The sequence below is a fragment of the Megalobrama amblycephala genome, linkage group LG21 (genome assembly GCF_018812025.1).
Source record: "Megalobrama amblycephala isolate DHTTF-2021 linkage group LG21, ASM1881202v1, whole genome shotgun sequence".
Classification (NCBI taxonomy): Eukaryota; Metazoa; Chordata; class Actinopteri; order Cypriniformes; family Xenocyprididae; genus Megalobrama; species Megalobrama amblycephala.
Genome location: NC_063064.1, coordinates 11,158,284 through 11,181,547, shown reverse-complemented (window position 1 = coordinate 11,181,547; position 23,264 = coordinate 11,158,284). Strand labels below are relative to the sequence as shown.

Here is a 23,264-nt window from a genome sequence, read left to right as displayed (position 1 = left end):
TGTTTCAGTGTGTGCCCTTAGGCTGTGCTCTGCCTAAGAGGGCAGAGCTTCAAGAGCTCGTTCTCCCCTGTCAGGATTTAGTCAGGATGCACTATAATGTCAGAAACTGTGAATACATGCTACATGGAGATAGAACAGGTATAGTTTAGTTTATTTACGGTTATAACTTACATTGTCTTCTTGTTTTTATCCACTATATTAGTACAAGCCAGTTTACTGATGAGATTTATAACGTTTATTGTACTTCACACAAAAGCATCCATTTTCACTCTAGAAAATCACTGTGAGAGCTTAATAAAACAGTGCAAGTGTGCATTAAAATATTATCCATAAACTCTCTCTCTTTCCCTTGCATTATCATCAACATACATAGCGAATTACACAGAAACACTCGTTACAACTAACAGTAACACCTCGTCTTCAGCGGCTCAGATTTAGGGAGTAAATGGAGAGAGCTATGTGGATTAATCCATCCAGCTACAGAACACCTAAAACACTTGGGAGACATTCTCATCAGTGCAGTAATGGCAGACTATGTACAACTCGCTGTGAACTTGCTCAGGGCGGTTCTATGTTAAAACGGCAGTGTCTGTCAACATTCGTGGGTGGGGCCTGTGGCTAATGTGACATCACACTGCCAGGGATCTGGAAACGGTTTGTTCTGAGACACTGCTTATGATTTATGGGGATTAAAAAAAGGAGTGGTTGGATTTTTATCATTATAGGGTGGTTGTGTACACACACTGCCAACACACATTTATGTCCAAACACCATGCAAAAGTGAATTTTGCATAATAGGTCCCCTTTAATGTTATGAAGCGACGAGAATACTTTTTGTGTGCAAAAACAAAACAAAAATAATGACTTTATTCAACAATTTTTCCTCTTCCCTGTCAGTCTGTTAAGCAGTTAGAGCAGTGCTGCATTTCCATGTTATGTCCAAACGACGGCTCAGTATTGGCCGACACCTTTTCACATGAGCAGCATGAGGCACGTGTGTGATGTTGACACAGAAGCCGGCCAACAATGAGCCGGCGTTCGGACATAACCATGGAAGCGCAGCACTGCGCCAAGTGCTTAACAGACTGACAGCTTTTTAATGACAGCCATTCAATACATCCACTGTCAACATTAGCGCATGGTACCGTAGCCGCAAGCTGGTTAAGACCACACCCACCCTCCACCTTGCCCCGCCTCTCTCCTCCTCATTAGCATTTAAAGCTACAGACCCAGAAACGGCGTGTCCTAAGGAAAGCTCATTGTGGGACTGGCTTGTAGTGGCTGAAATTCTGCACCAAGGCTGAATTTCGGGAAAGAGACTTCAAATACAGTACTAGGGACCACTTAGGCCTATATAAAAGCATCCAAAAAGTAGCATGTCATAGGACCTTTAAACAAATGAGATTTACACAAGGAGGAGGAAACAATGGTGTTTGAGACTCACTGTATGTCATTTCCATGTACTGAACTCTTGTTATTCAACTATGCCAAGGTAAATTCAATTTTTGATTCTAGGGCACCTTTAATAGAATGACAACCAGTAACAGTGTATCTATTTAATTTTCACAGTACCAATGGGTGAAATTAAAGAAAAACCCAGAAAAACCCAGCTGGTGGACAATCCACTAGGTCAAGTTGGTTTATGGAACATGGTGGCTGATCAAACAGCTAGTGACCAGTTTGAATTCAGATAATTAACTGCTTTCTTTATAAATTTGGTGCACTGTGTATATTATTTTGCAAGAAAGTCTGTCTGGATCTGCTGATTCAGTCTGAGTGTTAAAAATTAAGCTGCAAATTTGATATCAGTGTCTCTCCTCTCAGGTATACAGTCATTCATGGAGGCAAACATCACACACACACATAAACACACACGTATGTGCCTTCGTTTCTGTCAGGTCAAACCATACATAGCCCCTGTTCCCTAACACTGTTACAACTTGACAAGACAGACAGGCATCAGACAAAAGGTCAGAGCCGTGGGCCAGCAGACAGCTGAGTGGAAGTGATGTGTCCTGCAGGTGGCTTTGAAAGAAACTCCCCCACAGAATCTCTTAAATAGCCTAAAACCAACTGCTCACACTGGTCCACAAACAGACCGGTCAACAACATTCAAGCAAGCTCCCTGCAGGCCCCAGACTTTACAGAGGAGCTCAATAATACCTGGAGAAAGTTATTCATTAGCATTTCTGTTCCTCTCAATGGCAGTTGCTCAGTTGGTGTGTGACCCCTCAGAACTACGCAACCTGCTCGCTGCCATCTTTCATCATAAGTGCTGAAGAAAACGTGAGTGCTGCTTGATGTGAGGATGCTGTGGCCACCAGGTTTAGTTAGATTTTTAGTTATGGTGTTGTGTGAAGGACTAATCTAATCTTGTGTACACTGTAAACCCTAACGCTCAAAATAATGAATTGGTTTAAGTAGGACAAACTTAAATTAAACAAATTAGTTAAGTCCAATAAAATTTACTTTTTTTTTTTAAAGTATTTAGCACTTTCTTTTTTTTTTTTTTCATGTTCACAGAACTGATATATTTTAAGTCAACTGAACTGTTGCATTGTTTCAAGTTTTATGAACTTGTTTCTTTTAATTTAGACGACCTTAAGTTTAACTGAAACTGGGCTGGGATTTCTATTTCCCAGCATGCTTTGCCCATGGCACAAAAATAGTACATGTGTTTTTGTTTTTGTTTTGTGCCAGATTAAAGTTAAGTGTGAGATTTAGTAATGAGTAATGTTCCGTTATGCTAATTTAGAAGCGTTTCTGTTAATATGGGTTTTTTGGTGAGTTACCATCATGGTGACAAGTGGCGCATGCAGCTTGGTTTGAGAAATTCTTTATGTTGATATGCTCATTCAGCAAGTGCTATACCATGCTATTGTTAACATGTTAGCAAATTAGCAAGTTAGCATTTTCTGAATTAGCCTGTTATAGTTAACTATGTTTACACTAACAACATTGAGGTTACATGAAAATTTGGATAAATGTATGCATTAGTGTCCTCAAACATCTCAAGTTAAGAACAATTCAAATGTATGAGTTCAAAATAAAAATCTGCCACTTCTGCTTACTAAATTTTCAAATATTTTGAGTTTTTCCAACTTATACAGGTTTACAGTACATATATGTACTTCAATTGCAGCCAATTAAATGGTTTTGCCTTTTCTATGATACTGAATGTACGATTTTCACATGGTGGACAAAAAAACAGTTGAAAATAAGCCTTTTATCTATATTATACTGTAGATGTGACTCAGGCCCTTCTTTCATTGTAAGTCTTCTGGCATTGTTTCATCTGTTTTATCGTCCACCATGTAAAAATCACACATTTTGTATGTTTAATCCATAGTTGGTGGCTATCATATCGAGGAAATTGCATTTATGAGTCTAAAGGCTCTTGTTCTGCATGTTCGATTCAACAAACACTGACGCAGAACCAGGCAGAATGTCTCTCTAGTGCTCAGCTATGGTCTGTCATTACATACGCTGGCAAATGCTACACTCTTCAACCAAGATTTATACCCCTAACTCACATTACACAGACACACACATTAACACACCCACAGATGAACACCTGCGTAAACAGATGTTTCACAGCAAGAGAACTGGTGCAATTCCAAAAAGTTATTTTTGAAAACCTCCACTCACAAACATCAACATTTAGTCAAGGACAATTGAATCGCTCTCACTAAACAAACTGCAATTACCACAAAAGTGTGTAATCACAGTAGGATCAAAAAAAATATCTCAGTGAGTTAATTTCCATTGCACTTTGAGGTTTTTACAGAACCTGAGGGTCAAGGCTTCAGTATGAAATCTGTTTAATTCGCACAAATAACAATAATATGTTGAGTAATGCCAATGGTTCATCTTATAAACATTCCAACAGTCAAAATTCCAGTTGAAGTTTGCAACAACAATTTGGAATAGACGGGAAACATTGTGTGATACAAGCGTCAAACTGACATTAATTTGATATGAAGGTCGTAAATGGAAAAGAGATAACTTCATGTTGTTGAAAACATTATACTGTTATCTGAGTGCTATATCCTGTGCACTTCTCTTTATCAGAGATCTGTGGCCACAGCTAAATAAAGAGGTAAGTATAGGGATGACATTGCCCCGGGCTGATCTGGGGAGGCTCTCCTTATCAGAACACTGCATATCTGATCGCTGTTTCTGACTGCAGGAAAACCACAAAAACAAATGATTAAAAAAAAAATAAAAAATTCTTAGATGTTCTTGTTGGTGGAGAAGGTACACAAAAGGAAATATATTTAGTTAGGGTGATAGTGGGTCTAGATCTTATATATATATCAGTTTTTTGGTTAAATTATTCCGATAAACCTACAAAACTAGGGTTGCAACCAAATAAGTTCTGACAGTGAGGAGGAATTTCACTAAGAGTTGCACCTAAAGATAGCAACATTTTTTTTGCTTAGTTTTAGTACATGATTCATTTAAAAACTGTGAAAATCAGGTAATGGCACAATTCATGCATTCCCTACAAACTGAACACATGACCATGTTATTGCCATGCCTTATTGTTTAAAGGTCCCGTTTTTCGTGGTTTTGATTGTGTCAGCGGTTCCTGTGTTGTGATTCGACAGCTCTGAGCGCATCGTGCCCGGAAAAGTCACGCCTCTTACCATAACGTGGAGATGCACATTGCACACGCTCAGTGTTATTGTAAACATGTCTTTAATTTTACCCTATCAATTTGAGCCGGAATCAGACCCGGTGATTGGACTGCGGGATGAAAATAACAGCGTTTCGACGACATGACGACAAACACACTCTACAAACGCAACTCTTGTGTATTCCTGTGGGCGGAGGTTAGTCAAAAAACTGTTTTAGTGAGGTCATTAAAGAAGGAAGTAGAGGGATGTAGTCCAAACTGGCTGTTCGATGTAGGCGACTTCTGTTAAATAAAATATCTCGCTTGGCATTGAACTTTGAGCTTTAAAATTTTACAGATTTTATTTATACTCTAACAACAACATTACACACTAACTAAAGTTTGAAACATGGGATCACAAAGAACGGGACCTTTAAGCCAAAGACATATATATATATATATATATATATATATATATATATATATATATATATATATATATATATATATATATATATATATATATAGTACAGTCCAAAAGTTTGGAACCACTAAGATTTTTAATGTTTTTAAAAGAAGTTTTCGTCTGCTCACCAAGGCTACATTTATTTAATTAAAAATACAGTAAAAACAGTAATATTGTGAAATATTATTACAATTTAAAATAACTGTTTTCTATTTGAATATATTTCACAAAGTAATTTATTCCTGTGATGGCAAAACTGAATTTTCAGCATCATTACTCCAGTCTTCAGTGTCACATGATCCTTCAGAAATCATTCTAATATGCTGATCTGCTGCTCAAGAAACATTTAATGTGTACAATTGTACAAAATATTTGTGTACAATATTTTTTTTCAGGATTATTTGATGAATAGAAAGTTCAAAAGAACAGTGTTTATCTGAAATCTAATCTTTTGTAACATTATAAATGTCTTTACTGCCACTTTTGATTGATTTAATGCATCCTTGCTGAATAAAAGTATTCATTTCTTTAATTTCTTTCAAAAAAATAAAAATAAAAATTCTTACTGACCCCAAACTTTTGAACGGTAGTGTATAATGCTACAGAAGCTTTCTATTTCAGATAAATGCTGTTCTTTTGAACTTTCTATTCATCAAGGAATCCTGAAAAAAAAAGTACACAACTGTTTACAACATTGAAAATAATCATAAATGTTTATTGAGCAGCAAATCAGCATATTAGAATGATTTCTAAAGGATCATGTGACACTGAAGACTGGAGTAACGATGCTGAAAATTCAGCTTTGCAGCACAGGAATAAATTACTTTGTCAAATATATTTAAATAGTACACAGTTATTTTAAATTGTAATAATATTTCACAATATTCCTGTTTTTTACTGTATTTTTAATTAAATAAATGTAGCCTTGGTGAGCAGACGAAACTTCTTTTAAAAACATTAAAAATCTTAGTGGTTCCAAACTTTTGGACTGTACTGTATATATACATATATATATATATATATATATATATATATATATATATATATATATATATATATATATATATATATACATACACACACATTATATGTATTATATTATATGTGTTACTACAACAGTTCTTTCTATTTCTCGAATCTGATTGGCTGAGAGGTCTTTCCAGCCATACCATATTCAACCAATATCATCATGGGAACTGTTTCAACCGTTTGAAGCACTCCGCTGTCAGCATTGACACAGCGAGTGTCATGGCGGATGAGCAAACCCACCACATTTTTATAGATACTGTTATTTTTTTAACAGAATAAGAATTATATATTTAGGTGAGAATATAGTTGTTTAGACCTCAGATATGCAATTTATAAGTAAACAGTGCCTATTTGAAAATATGAGATGAAAGCTCCAGGCCATCAGCGACTGTTCAGCACTCATGTACCTGCAGAGAACAGCCTCATCTCGGCCAGTCCTTTGGGAATTTACTGCTGGCTCTTATGTACATAGTATTTAAACATGAGGTATTATTTGTTTTGGGTATATCAAACGGGCAATCTTTGGTCTTATTAATCTATTACATGTTCCAGAGCTAACAGATTTGGTTTAAGCGCTATATTAACTTTCATAACTTTATATTTACATTGAAATGAAATCCTGTACTAACTACAGCACTGGTTTTGTACGTTTGACTGAACTGTTTGCTTGTGTTTATTTCCGATTTCACTTCTTATACTGTTATAATGGCTATTGTTAATTTAAATATTATTGTTCAATAAATAATATTTTATATAAATTAGGGCTGCACGATATATCGCACGATACGAAAAATAACATTGAACTTGAACGCGATTATCACTTAAACACGATTCTTAGTGCGATTACGAAATCGCAAAGGCTGCGATTATTTTTTTTGCGCAGCTTGTCAATGAAGTATGGCTCCAAATGCTAATCCATCTGAAAGCAATGCGAGTTTGAGTTGCTTATAATGTAGATTTGAAAAAGCAACGCGTCAAACTAACAGACAGCGAGAAGCATTTATTAACATCTTGTCCAACAAAAGACAACATTTAATAAAATGTTTTTACTCCAAACTCACTTCATAAAGACAGCTGAGTGTCCTTCTGTGAGATGATGTGGCTTCTTACACAGAATAAGGCAGTCGTGTGTTTATTAGTCATGTTTAATTAATCAAAGCGTTTCAATCTTCTGTTTATTCAGCTACATATATGCGATATGATACGTGTTATCTTCTTCTGCTGCAGGGCATATTTTGAGTTTCTGCGCTAGAGCGCCCTCTGGCTTTCAGATGGAGAAACATTTACTACTGATCACAGAGCCGTAAAGCTCTGACATGCCACGCATTAAATAATCGCAGCCTTTGCCATATCGCATGCGATTTTATCGCGACAAATCGTGCAGCCCTAATATAAATAACATGCTGTATTTTTTGGTATGAGAAAGAGTCTGTTAGTGATTTCAACTTCAATGAAAATTACATTAATATGCCATAAAATGGCGGCAAAGACTGTCTTTATGAGTCAGTCAGTCATAGGGCTGGGCGATATATCGCATGCAATTGTCACGCGCATTTCGTCAGTAAAGCCGGTTCCCTGATTACCGCTAAATCGCCATCACCTGCTTTCAAATGGAGTGGCATTTAATAGACAGGACCGTAGTTCACTGACAAGCTACGCAATATCGCGTTCATTATCACAGAAGAATCGCCTTCGATAATGAACGCGATATTGCGTGGCTTGTCAGTGATCTACGGCTCTGTCTATTAAATGCCGCTCCATTTGAAAGCAGGTGATGGCGATTTAGCGGTAATCAGGGAACCGGCTTTACTGATGAAATGCGCGTGACAATCGCATGCGATATATCGCCCAGCCCTAGTCAGTCACAAAGACTTTTATACTTAAATGGACTGAAACAAGGAAACAAGGTCGTTGTTTTTACTTTAAACATCTTACGAAACACAACTGACAAATGCATTGACTAGCACTGACATGGGAATGTCTTAAATGTTAAAAGGACAAAGACAAAAGACATCACTTTCCTCAGTGGACATTCAAACTGATTTTGTGATTATGAATATAAGATTGACCTGAAGAATATCAGCTAAGATGCAGGTAATACTCACTCAGGCGATCTCTCTCTCATAATGCTCAACATATTACAGTGAGTTTCAATGAAGTGACTCAATGTTCCTTCCGTTACTAGTTCTAAAGTGACATTTTAGAATTAGTAACGGAGGCTTGGAGCTCAACTGTTAAACTGTCAACTTGAGATTACACACTTGTGCCGTCGAACTGTTATATAAACGCAATATCACACTTGTAGTTGTGCGATATGTTTCCATTTGTTTCAACTTTTTGCTGACACACAGTATTTTGGTAAACTTTTAAATTTGAACTTTTATTATTATTATTATTATAAATACATAAAAAAAAATCAGTTGCACATAGAACTGAGTGTTGTGAATAGCACACAATCTATAATGAGCCTAATTTATATACAAAGATGGCATGTTTGTGCTGAAATAAATGAAAACTTGGTAGTTAGTATTTCAAGGCCTTTAACAGATACAATAGAGAGGCAACTGTTCAGTGAATTTCCCCCTCTAACTTCACTAATTTACATTTATGTAGCATGATAATGAAGCAGGGTCATTGTGGGTGAGAACTTGTGGAGACCAGCATGAATTATGGGATATTTGCCTGCATGTGGCATCCATTTGGAGCCTGTGCCTGTGTGTCACCTTCCTCTTTAATAACTCCCACGACCTGTAGAGAGTCACTTTGGTAATCCTCTGATAAATCAGTGTTAAATGTCATGCGCCTTACAAGCAGAGGGTGGTTGAGAGTGTCTGTGACTTCTGATAGCCCACAATGCTCTATTACACCTCCTCGCACACTCCATGTCACAAAAATTAACTTTAAACATTTTTTTTTTTTTTGGTGGGGGGGATAGAAACGCTTTGGTTTAGGCCACATGCTGAGGCTCATTCGCACTGCTGCTCCAGACATAAAATTTTTAAAAAGTTCATTACTTAAAATAGCTGTTCCCCTGCCAGGCTGCCAGCCATCAAGATATGAAGGAAATCAACTGCACTGTAGTGCCAGAGATGTGAGGAAATGCGAGAGGGTGAGCTTAATATCTAATTTAATAAGTGCAGAAAGTCGCTAACCAATCATTTCAGTTTTCTCAGGTTATTTGTGTATGACTGAAAAAGATTTTGATTCTTTCAGAGCAATTTTACAAATTGGTCCAAATGCTCCATCCCTCACAAAAATGACTTTTCCTATTAACAGCACATTCAGTCATGTTGTTTCTGCCCATCAAATATACATTTTTGATTAGTGTTAAAAATGAAAAAGCTTTCTGTTGCTGTGGTTAACAGTCTCCTGAACTCACACCATCAGCACTGTCTCAGCCCACAGTTCATCTGACACATAATGAAGAGGTGGGGGCACTTCTGATTGGATGGCTTCACACAACATATACGAGTAAAGCAAATTTGAGTAGTATTTTTACTTTTTGAATAATTTATCGCAAAAGGAGTACCCGAATATTTGACTAGTCATGCACACCCCTAGTTTATTTATTGTGCTAAGAAGAAAATTGGCTCATAAGCATTTTGAGTAAGTTTGCAAGGTTAGTGGCTGTATATTGCATTGTTTTCTATGTCTATGAAATAAAGTTATGTTTTTCTATTTAAAGGGATAGTTCACCCAAAAATGAAAATTTGATGTTTATTTGCTTAACCCCAGCGCATCCAAGATGTAGGTGACTTTGTTTCTTCAGTAGAACACAAATGATGATTTTTAACTTGAACCGTTGCGGACTGTCAGTCGTATAATGCGTGTCAATGGGAACTTTGTCTATAAGAGTGTAATGACTGAGGCAAATCAGACACAATTATTGGTTAGTTAACCAATAGTTTTAAGCTCACTCTGGAGTCTGTCCCCATCCCCCGGGAAGTTTTCAGTTACAAGTTTATTGCGCTGAGGAATGTGGTTGCCGCATGGAGAACAGAGTAGAGACACAGAAAATCTGCATCTTCCCTGCATTTTCCACACAGAACACAGACTCTATGGCATTAATGTATAGACAGACTGTGCTATAAATGATTCCTTCTCAGGAAATGGTATCCATTATTACTGATGTTGTATTGTACTCATTGTATTTACATGTTTGATGATTGTTAAATGTTATGACCTGCACGGTAACTTCAATCATGCCATGTTTAGTGTCTATACGTTCGTAGCGGGAAGATTTAAATGTTTGTGTATGCGGTACATCCATACCTGTGCAACACATCAGTATTAAAAGAATATTTAATAGTTCTGATTCAAGAACTCAGCTTGTTAATCTTTCTGTGTTGTAAAAGCCCTGACAGGAGGGGTGTTGCCACCCAGAATTACAACATCTTCATTGGTCCGGTCAACAACTGAGAGGTGTGACTTTGACCAGAGGTTAAAAACCAGCGAACAGTGCCACTCCCTCTCTTCTTCTTCCTTGCTTCTGGACCGAACAAATCTCCTTGCGGCCGGCCTCTCTAGGCCCGGCCGCAAGGCTGGTAGGCCCTGGCCTACAACACCCAGCCATGTGCTCATCACCCAACAGACTGGCAACAACTCCAGATGATAACTTCAAGAGTTATCCTCAACCTGCAGATCCGACGCTCTTCAGCCTAAAGGCATCTTGCAAGTATTGTACAATTTTAATGCTAAACAGCGATTTAGTATTGATTTGTAAAGACTTTACCTTTGCTATTGCTAAAAGAAACTGATGAGTCCTTTCCAGATTGCCTTTGACATTTCATGTAGCTCTAGTAACAGCATCTCTTCCGGTTCAACACTATCATTACTCATTCTGACTTGCGTGTGTGTGTGGGTGTGTGTGTGTGTGTGTGACCCTTTATGTATGTTATGTTATGTGTTTGTTAGTTTAGTTATGTGTTTGTGAGTTAGTTAATAAAGATTGTGCACAATACACGTTTGGTTCTGACTCCGTCTGCTAATGAATTGCCTCTTAAGTGATAGATCCGGGCTACGTGAGTAGTACAGTACAATAAGAAATATTATTTTTCCATAACTTGGAAATTGACATTTCTTAGAATTAATAAACAATCAACACTGAGCGTTCACTGGACGAACAGGTTAACTGATTGTAATGTTAATTTTAATGTAGCTACGTCCAGTTAATCTGATTAACGGATTTGCATATTCATAATTAATCATAATTAATAATCATAATGAGTTATGAATAATTATTAATATTTCCCCTTTGAGTTAATTTTCGCTACAAGAGTAAATAAAACTTGCATAGACGATTCCAAATTAAACCCTGTGGCTCGTGACGACACATTGATGTCCTAAGACACAAAACGATCAGTTTGTGTGAGAAACCGAACAGTATTTATATAATTTTTTACCTCTAAAACACCACTATGTCCAACTGCGTTCAGCATTCGGTTGGTGAGGTCTGATCGCGCTCTGACAACGGAAGTGATTTCTAACATCAGACAACGTCTAACAGTGATGTTTCTCGCACAAACCGATCGTTTCGTGTCTTAGGACATCAATGTGTCATCACGAGCCACAGGGTTTAATTTGGATTTGTAAATGCAAGTTTTATTTTCTCTTATAGACGAAGTTTCCATTGACACACATTATATGGCTGACAGACAGCAACGGTTGGAGTTAAAAATCATCATTTGTGTTCTACTGAAGAAACAAAGTCACCTACTTCTTGGATGCACTGGGGGTAAGAAGATAAACATCAAATTTTCATTTCTGGGTGAACTATCCCTTTAAGTCAGGATTCTGTGTAAATTTCTGTGCAAATAATCTGACATAAACAAAATTAACCATTTCTACTGGAAAGAATTCGAGTATATAAACATATTTTCAGGTATCTTTAACTGTTTGATTGAATTGACACACCACCATTTCAATTCATCCCCCTCCATTCCCAAATGCTGAAAATATAGCTAGAAGCAAGAAACATATAAGCTTAATTTGTACTAATATTAAGACATAATCAGACTTCAGCTTCAGTTCTCAGTTCACAGTGACGACAATAAATAATGAATAAATACTCCTCTGTATAGAAAATTGACATAAACATGAGAATCCATCAATATTTCTCCAAATGTGCATGCTTTTAAGCTAAAAGCCTATATGAAATGCCATAGAGGTAACATAACTGTTCAGACACTTTGTATCATAGAAATGCATTATATTTTAATAATAGAATACCATTATTTTAAATTGTAATAATATTTCACAGTATTGCTGTTTTTTCTGTATGTTTGATTTACATTATGATGAGCTTGAGGCATGATCAACAGAGGGTTTTTTCACAGCCTACCTGATTGAAAGGCCTCATTATTTATGCAGATCATTAGAGCTCTTTCATGTGATTCTTTTGTCTTCTCAGGTGAGAATCACCCATTATTCATGATTATTCACGCCTCCATGCATACTGTGTTTCTTGACCAAAGATGTTTTAGAAAATTTAAATCTCTCTATTGTTTTATATGAAGGAGTAGGAATGATAATTTTTACATAATTTTGAAGCAAAAACTCTAGTCTATAACCTCCAATACCCAGAAGTCTTGTGAACACAGATTTAACATATATTTTTTGGCTTTATTTCAGTGACTTAAGTTTTTTGTTTTTTTCAATAACCATGCATAAATGTTATTCCTTCAAAAATACAAACATGTACATACATGTTGCTTACATATTATTGTAGCATAGTTTGTGCTGAATACAGTGTAATGACACTTTTTCCATTAATATGTTTATGAACAACTGAAAAAAGCACAAATGTCAGGGCATGTCAAAACTTCTCCAGGCCCCAAATCAGCCTCAGACCCCTGAGGGTTAAGTACTCACCCTCATGTCACTCCACACTCATAAGACCTTCGTTCATCTTCAGAACACAAATTAAGATATTTTTTGATGAAATCCAAGGGTATCTAATCCGCACATAGGCAGCAACGTCATTGCACTTTTTGATGCCCAGAAACAGTTAAAAACAGGGTTAAAATAGTCACCGTTACTACAGTAGTTCAACCTTACTGTTATGAAGCGACGAGAACACTTTTTGTGCACAAAAACAAAACAAAAATAACAACTTTATTCAACAATTTGAACTATGTGTAGTGAACTCAGTGCAGACTTCTTTGTTTACGTCCAAATGCCGGCTCATTATTGGCCAGCCAAAAATATCTTAATTTGTGTTCCAAAGATGAACTAAGGTCTTACGGGTGTGGAATGATAAGAGGAAGAGTACTTAATGACAGGAATTTCATTTTTGGGTGAACTAACCCTTTAACGGCCATTGCGTTCAGGACAGGATGCTCAGTTTAGCCGCATGACACCAGAACATCACCATATCTTTAAAACTTCAGAATAATGATATAATGTAATTTGTCTGTGAACTTCATTCATGAGATTAGCATGTTTAATCTACAAGAAATGTGTAGATTTGAAAGCATTCTGTTCACTTTGTTGACACAGTAAAAGAGTGTGTAGAGCACAATGTATGCACATACTCATGCCATAGGCCACGTTCACACTGTCAGTTTTTGGGATTGACAACTGCATTTACTTACAGGTGTGAGTCTCGAAATGTCTCGTTCACACAGGAACTTACATGAACTTGTCTGTATGAACGTGCAACGAGAGTCAAGCCCGTATTCTCTTACTAGTAACCATAACAACAGTGACCAACGTAATATTAAAGATGGCGACATCCATAAAACTGAAAAGTCTCATCACTTTTGACATGACAAGAGACCAATTGAACCGCAAGTGTATCCATTCAAACTTCATTAACCAACAGCAGCATGTAAACACGCGCTAGCCTGAGTGTTTAACCGCTGCACTCGAGTGTGACGTCCTTTACGACGTCTCGCGCATGACACGGCATTTGAATTTGTAAAAGAAACACAAAACTGACGGGAGCCGCTCTGGTGACTTGATCTAACACCTTCAGATGACACATAGCTCATATCTCTGTTGCTGTAAGTTACCGAAAGTGACACCGGCTCTCTCGCACTGTATGACGTGACAGACAACCAGTTGTTCAGTCCGGTTCCGTTCACACAGCACGAAAATTACGAGAATGCGGTTGTGAGTCCTGAAAATTTAGATAAATAACCATACTGTGTGTGAACGTAACCGTATTAATGACTCAAATACAGGACTGACAACTGTATTCTGCTGCTGTGTGAACGTGGCCATATATTGTTTATACTGTAAATCCCAATATGTGTGTAACAAGGTTTATAGATCAGGCCTGTCTGGTAAGCACACATTTATTTTGTGTTACATGTAGGAATTTAATTATGAAGAATGACAGATAGACATAAATATTAATGTCAAATGGTCTCTTACTGTCTAAGTGGGCAGTTCTTGAGCAGCAGTAAGGACCTATGAAATAATTCAGGTTTGAGTTTTGGACCTGGGACAACATTTAAAACCTTAACCCAACCTTAAAATCAAACTGTTGGATAAGAATGTTGTTCCAGGACCAACAAGTATACATACTTTGGTAAATCAATCGTTGCACCCTGTCGGATAAAAAAACAGGAAGATGTCAAGAAATCCTGAACAGTCATCAAGATGAGTTTTTTTTTTTTTCTTTGCCTTTAATAGGTTTGTAAAAGAGGTAGAAAGCACCCAGAGGAACCAAGACGAGAACGTTGCAGACCACTGTTATTTCACAGCTGACTACACTTAGAAAGGGATCAAACCTGCTTGGTGAAAACAAGCGAAAGCCACAACTACGAAGCATAATTCAGCTGTCCATTTGAGTTTAACTCCACCTTTAACACGGGGAGACCAGCATCCTATTTTCCGGGAAGTGACAATGGGAAGAGGTTACAGTGCTACTTATTAGATGGCTGTTGTAGCACGCAGTTATTAATATTGATTTCCTCCTCAGGGAATATCAATTTTGTTCAGCCGCTGCATACATATCGTAATGATGGGACTTAGCCTTCAGAGAAAGGCCTGTTGCAGAGTCAGCAAACTGCAAGGAAAACAAAGACATACTCTTATATAAACAAGATAATGTTGCAGCACAATCATCCAGCCTGATACACACACACACCGCTTGTGACAAATCCACACCGGCTATATCTCTGTGTTCCCTTATTGCATTTCCTCTTTACACGCAATCATTCGCAACAGCAAACATGCAATTATTGATACTTCTGTCACACAATAATAGCATTGTTCTGTCTCGAGAATGGGACATGTTGACACCCAATTGTATCATTATTCAATTCCCATGGTGTTTCCCGACAGAAGTAATGCAGGCGACAGCAATTCTTAAAGTTGGGCGCAATATTCCCAAGACGGTGTGCGGCGCTATTTATTCAAAAGCATTCAATCATAATGTCACGGGTGTTATAGTATGCGTTATTTCTCGAGGTTTCCAGTCTGTGTTAGAATGAGAGGTATTCCATATTTTCCTTACAGATGAGGGCAGTTTATCTCACTTTATGAAAATCATTCTGAGGGGAGAATTTTATCATATGGAGGAAAGGTGATAACTGCTCTGAGGAGGCTGGAGGTTATGATTAGCTGTGGTATTTACTTGTGGCTATATGTGTATCTTTGTGTATTATATTTTAAGAGATAAAGTGATATTATAACACTTTATCATCACAATTACAAAAAAAGCACATGGGTAGCATACTCAGAAATACCAAAAGCAATATCTACTACTATATTTAGCTCAGTCATGAAACTCTAGAGGGCGCAGGCTGATAGGTCCTTTAGATGCAATCTGCACGTAATCACATCATTACTGCATGGCACAAGTTGATTGGCCTCTGCTGATCTGGCAGCCAATGAGATTGCTTGCTCAACATTTAAACAGTCTGGCTCAGTGTTTACTTCAAGCTAGTCCTGTGAATCAGAGTTCCTGTGAAACCTTCCACCTCCTCCAGCTCCACCTGCCTAGATCTGTTACAGGATTTATGCATGTCTGTTTATGAAGCAGCAGCAGCATATCTTACATGCTCCCAGTAGCATGTCTGTGTATCTATTTGCAGTAGCAAGTCCATGCTTGCTCTACAGCAGCAATAATCAACAGCAGAAGCAGCAGCAGCGTAGCAGATCTAGTCCGCCAAGACCAAATACATTAACATTGCCATATTCAATAATATGCTAAAACTTTTATGATTGAAATAGTATTGTTACAATACACTTCTCATTTTGAAATTTTTATTTAATAATACTTTATAGTCATATTGAATAGGTCAAAAATAGTGGAAATGTGTACTATGAAAACTAAAATGGAAAGAGATTTTTCTTTTTATTGTTTTTTTGTTTTATTTTATTTTATAAATAAAAGTATGAGTTTTCTCCAAATAGTTCATCCCTTCATTTAAAACGACAAAATTAATAATTTCCAAATAAATCTATTTAAGTGAAAATTCCTCCAATTTCAGTTTTATTTATTTATTTATTTGTGTGTGTGTGTGTGTGTGTGTGTGTGTGTTTGTGCCATTAACTGACTTGCACATTCCTTTAGTGAATCAAGTGCTAAGACAGAAATAAACTATGCTATGAGCAAGTGCAATTACTCCGGTTACAAGAAATAATAAAGAATAGACTACCACTCAAAAGTTTGGATGTTTTTATTTATTTATTTACTTACTTGTATTTCCATATATTTTAAAATGTATTACATTAATTTATTTATTACATTAATATTTATGTAATTTATTCCTCTGGTGGAAAAGATGAATTTTCAGCATCATTACTCCAGTCTTCAGTGTCACATGATCCTTCAGAAATCATTCTAATATGCTGATTTGTTGCACAAGAAATATTTTTTATTAGTATCAGTTGTGCAGCTTAATATTTTTTGAAAACTGCGATACTGAAACTGTGTTTTGTTTTTCTCCAGGTTTCTTTGATGTATAAAAAGTTTAAAACAGCATTTAGGTGAAAAAGAAATTTTGGAACATTATACATGTCTTTATTGTTTTCTTGAATAAAACTATTAAAGTATTAAATTTCTTTTAAAACAAATACTGAATGGAAGTGCATTTCTGAAATATAAATTCCCTTCTAAATAAATGACATTATTAAGGTTATCAGTTTTTGGTTAGTTTAGTTCACAATCACAGCTTCTCAAAGTTTCAGTATAAATTTCATTAAGATGCGAAACATCCTTTTAACATGCCCTCATGACCTCAACCATAGTTTTTATGAGTGTCTATTCCACATTTTAGAGGGATATAATGATTTCTAAAAGCAGCCCTTTGTTCTGTTTCATTAATGACTGGCACCCCACCAGCAATGCTAATATGACTTAAGTTGCATTGATTAATGGATGATTGCATACATAAATTCAATTTGGCAGAGACCCAAAACAGATTTGATTCTCTAGGGCATGTATTAGGTTCTCCACTGTCCTCCAACAAGAGTAAAATGTGTTAACTCATATATAGAAACTACAGTACAAATAAATTCAAGACAAGTGATTAAAATGTGTGGGGGGAAAATTCACTTTATGGACACTTTATGTCTTTTATATATTACTAAAGTCATTATACAAATGAAAAGAAAAAAAAAGTCCATCTGCATCATGTATAATTCATGCTTATTTACTAATGCAGCAGAATGTAACAACAAAGTCATCTTTGGGCCTGTCCCAATACTCACATATGTTGTCTTGGCCACCTGAGAGTGGACAGGAAGTATGTGTGCAAGACTGTCTCAGGTCAGGAAAAAATTCCAAAGCTCAGTGCTAAAATTTTTATGCACACTTGTGGTCTTTTCATCCACTTGAACATTTGGTCCAAATACAGTCATGTAAGTAGACAAGTGGTCAATTATAGAGACCGCAAATGTGGATATTGGGACAGGCCCAGAATCTTTACCTACAATGCTCTGCCTGTCTAATTACTGTGCTTTCACCCCTAATGGCTGAATTGAAAATTGAAAATGATGAATCTGACCCGAGATGAAGGCTGCATCACTGTCTTCACAGAGACTCACCTCTATGCCATGGTCCTAAATCTGTCCTACCTCTAGGACCCTAGATTTAAGCAGTCCTGGATAAGAGTGTGTACAATACGAATTACATCCAGCAATTAAGAGTGAGTGTCAACAGGAGATAAAGAGCACCATTAGAGAGACGCGAACAGTGGGAAACGCACTTCTTCTTCATGGGATTTTAGGCTAATCTCATTTTACTGGAACTGTTCTTCCCCCGCACTCACCTTTGAAGTGTAAATTATGCCAGAATTGAAGAAATAAACATGGTCACAAGCCAAAAGAAAATGGAGGCTTTGGCAGAGCATATATTTTTTGGGAACACAAATAGCATGAGTACAGAATTTTTGCTTCATCATGATTGAATGTTACTTAAAAGGGATGATTTTCAGCACCAGCACAATGGCTGTAGCAGTTAGAGTGTGTCTCCCAGTGGCACCTCCAGGAAATGTTTTATGGGGCGGCCAGATGGGGACAATAATAAAAAAATCATAGGGTGGCACATCAAAAAGACTATAGTGTGGCTGAATCTTAGGATATGCAACTGCAGGCTGAAGTTCTGACAAATATCTGCATGTAGTCTAATTGCATTACAACTTTACATGCAATCATTATGCAACAGCAAATATGTAATTATTCATACTTCTGTCACACAATAATAGAATTGTTCTATCTTGAGAATGAAACATGTTGACATTCAATTATAGGTGGTGTTGATTTGCAAACTGAATTTACACAAATTTAATCGCAAATAATAGTAAGTTTATTTGCCTGACAATTGAAAAACTATAATTTACTATTAACATAATAAATGTAAAAAGATGTGAAATATTTTATTTACACCTCAGAGTGATTCTATACAGATGCTGGTTGAAGTGAACTAAAAGTATATATTCATGTGACCAGTGCTGGCAAAATTAGTCGGAATTCGCAAGGGTTAATTTCGAGCTACAGGCAAAACAAGTGAAAAGTGTAAATTTTGGTTGAAATTGAGGTTTTTACAAAAATGTTCATTAAGCCCTCGTCTAGCAATCCCAATGCTCCAAATAGGAATAAAACATCTAAAATTATCTTTATTTGTAGGTTTTCTGAGAGGAGTACCTTTCCTTTGACCATGAATAATGCATTTTTTGTCTCCCCATTTCTCGAGCACTGGCGCTTCCTCTCAGCACAAGTTTGGTATCTTTTTAAAGCGCAGCATTCCAACTTTGTGAATATTCATAACGAATTTTCGACGCCATGAGTCTGTACCAATGAAATCGGATTTTCAAACTCATGCTGATGTAAACAAAAAGATCTTACTCACGCTGACTGACACATCCGAAGCTCGCACACAAAGATGCCTCAGACAGCGCGCGATCCCGATATACACAGAATTACAGTATTTCCAAAAAATCTGTCTTCGGCGAGTATTCACGCAAACATTGTGTGTTATGTCTTAAAGGTGCTAAAGAGGATGTTTTGTTTTATACATTTTTGCAATATTACTTGAAACTGTCTTTACTAACTGATAAAAGACTATTTATTAGGTGCACTGAAAGGAATAATATTAATATACATCATCTGTGCACGAGGTAGGGCCTTAAAAACATCAGCCAATCGTTTACACGATCATCGCGTAAACGATTGGCCCTCTGGCTTGTCAATCACTGCCGTGACGTTCCTTGTGAAAGACGTGTGCAGATTGGCCCTCTGGCTTGTCAATCACTGCCATGACGTTCCTTGTGCGAGACGTGCGCGGCTGCGTGCTCCAGTAACTTTCCACACTCCACAGGCTCTGCATGCAATGTTTTTGTCAGGAGTAACAACTGCAGATTATGAGTTACCTGCGGTGAGTCCGACATAATGAATCCAACTAACACGGCACCAGCGAATGCCGGTGGTAAACACTCGTGTTCCAATACTCGTGCACAAGTTTTGGGAGGCATTCCCTCGAAATGAGCTGTGAAGCTGTTCTTACGTATGCGCTAATTTCAAAAACTCACTAACAGTCTTTGGTTTCTCAGTCGACGAAAAGATCCTCTGTAGCACCTTTAAAGGGTTAGTTCACCCAGAAATGAAAATTATGTCATTAATTACTCACCCTCATGTCGTTCTACACCCGTAAGACCTTCATAAGCTTCAGAACACAAATTTGAGATATTTTTGATGAAAGATCCAGAAAGGTACTGAAGACATTTAAAACATTTTATTCGGCTGATATCAAAACACTGCTTCAAAGCTTTAGGAATCTTCTGTTTTCGAATCAGTGGTTCGGATCGCGTAAACGAAGCCTCCTTTACTGAACCACTGATTCGAAACAAAAGATTCCTAAAGCTTTGAAGCAGTGTTTTGAAATCGACCATCAATAGATATTGTTGAAAAGTCGTTATTTTGGCGCACAAGTGTCAGTATTCTCGTCACTTTATAATATTAAAGGGATAGTTCGGATAGTTCCAAAAATGAAAATTGTGATGTTTATCTGCTTACCCCCAGGAGCATCCAAGATGTAGGTGACTTTGTTTCTTCAGTAGAACACAAATTGATGATTTTTAACTCCAACCGTTGCCGTCTGTCAGTCTTATAACGCGAGTGAATGGTAACACAATTTATACGATCAGTTTGTGCAAGAAACCGAACAGTATTTATATAATTTTTTACCCTTCTAAAACACCACTATGTCCAACTGCGTTCAGCATTCGCTTAGTGAGGTCTGATCGCGCTCTGACAACGACAGTGATGTCTCGCGCTTATACTTCAAGGAGTGCTAGACATTACTTCCGTTGTCAGAGCGCGATCAGATCTCACTAAGCGAATGCTGAACGCAGTTGGACATAGTGGTGTATTAGAGGTAAAAAATGATATAAATAACGTTCGGTTTCTCGCACAAACCGTGTCTTAGGACATCAATGTGTCATCACGAGCCACAGGGTTTAATTTGGATTTGTCTGTGCATATTTTTTTGACTCTTATAAATTGTGTTACCATTCACCCGCATTATAAGACTGACAGAAGGCAACGGTTGGAGTTAAAAATCATCATTTGTGTTCTACTGAAGAAACAAAGTCACCTACATCTTGGATGTCCTGGGGGTAAACAGATAAACATCAAATATTCATTTTTGGGTGAACTATCCCTTTAAGGTTGAAGCACTGTACTCACATGAACTGTTTTAAATGTCTTTAGTAGCTTTCTGGATCTTGAGAGGTTCAGTGACATTGCTGTCAATGGAGGCCTCACTGAGCCATTGGATTTCATCAAAAATATCTTAATTTGTGTTCCAAAGATGAACGAGGGTCTTATGGGTGTAGAACGACATAAGGGTGAGTAATAAATGACATTATTTTCGTTTTTGGGTGAACTAACACTTTAAGTTAACGTTTGGTTAACTGTTGGGGAAAAACATCTGATGTGTAACAATATATTAGATTCGTGCGGGACAGTAGGTCTTAATATATCTATAGGCTGTGTGTTTCAATAATGTTAATCAAACAATTGTAGAATCATGGAAAAAAAAAGTTGAATATATATTTCTTCCTAAAAATACGGGGTTTTGACGTGGTTTGCGCCAAATTTGGTGGTATTACCAAGGATTTTAAGGTATGGTTGCTAGGTGATTTTGTTTTGGAACCTTCAGAAAATTTTAACTCGATTTTTCTCAAAATTGACTTTGCTGACTCTATCGAATTCAAACAGGTGTAGCTCATTCATTTTTTGTCAGATTCCAACAACTGATTTACTGATAACTCATTTTTAAAAATTTGCTCATTGCAACTCATTTTGTCACCATGGGTCTCTCTCTCTCTCTCTCACACATACACACACACACACATATATACACATACACGTTTCCTGATTTTTTTTTTTTTTTTTTTCTTTCCCCAATGAGCTTATTAGAATGTGTATTGAAGCAGTTAGCAAAGGTCTTCAAAAGATTTTCCAGGGCTCCATCTCAGACATTCAGAAGGGAGGCCTCGGCTTAACATGAGGGACAAAGAGATTTACAGTGAGATTTGGAGTTTAATTCAACTAGCGATCTCATCTTCTTTAATCTCTGCACGCCACAGAGCTTTCTTCTATAGGGTAACCATTTTCCACAGTCGATTGAAACAATTTCTGCTTCATCTAAATAGTAAATAATTAAATTATCCTCACACATATTCTTATTTCCTCAAGCTTCAGTGTGAATATTAAGAGGCTGCATGAATGTGAGGTAAATAAAGCCATCAAAATGTTTAGACTTCTCGCCTTTGCAGCCTCGCCGCATTGTAATATCGCCTGCTCTTCCCAGCTCGAAAAAAGATCTGAGATGAGCTGTTGGTGCTGCAGTCTGAAATATAAATGTGACAAAATAAATTATAAATTGACACTACCGCAAAGCCTGTTTCAGGAGTCAGGCAGTTTTGGTTCAGAGGAAACCGAGTTATCTTTTTTGACACGAATATACATGCTCGCCATGATCCGTGCTCCAAAAACAATGTGTTATCGCTTGAGGTTTGTCTGCATTTAATTTTAACATCAGTACCTGCTTGCGACTTTAGTCTGCCTGTCAGAGACTACACAGCTGGGCTCAGAGTGAACAAGGCAGCTTTGTCACTATGGGAATAAGCCGTGCACAACTTTGGCTGTAGGACTGCTTTTTCAAAGATGAAGGTCCCAAAGAGCCTGTCCCAGGAAACACTGTCCCTGCATCTGCTTCCTCAGTATGGTTCACTTCTCCTCACAGGCTGGAACGCCCTTGAAGTTTCAGTCTGATTCCTCACCTCACCCTCCGAGTGTCTATTAAAAGATCTCGATCCACCTGTACAACTTTATAGTTTTCAGCTCCCTGACATACCTTCTCTTATCAGCCAATGCACACATATTGTATATATGGTGTGTATGTGTGTGTGTCCTACAGCTAGTGGTGCATTAAAGAAATATATTTAAAAACTTAAAATGTTTAATGTAATATTTTGTGAAAAACATTAATTATGACCAATAATTGTGTCTGTGATGATGATTTTGATTTAAATTAGTGTTAAGATTAATGATGATGGTTTGACCACAGTTCTGAAACTGGCCATAGTCAAAGAAACACCCTCATATGTTCATATATTATAACGTTGACATAATGGAAAATCTGTTGTCACCATCTTCCTCTGAGTACAAACCATTAGAGCAGACATTTTTGGC

At 37.0% G+C, this 23,264-nt stretch overlaps 1 protein-coding gene across 1 annotated transcript in view; it reads right to left on the bottom strand.

Annotated features, from left to right (window-relative positions):
• Positions 1-23,264, bottom strand: part of LOC125256188 (inactive N-acetylated-alpha-linked acidic dipeptidase-like protein 2) — a 386,031-nt gene that overhangs the window by 213,633 nt on the left and 149,134 nt on the right.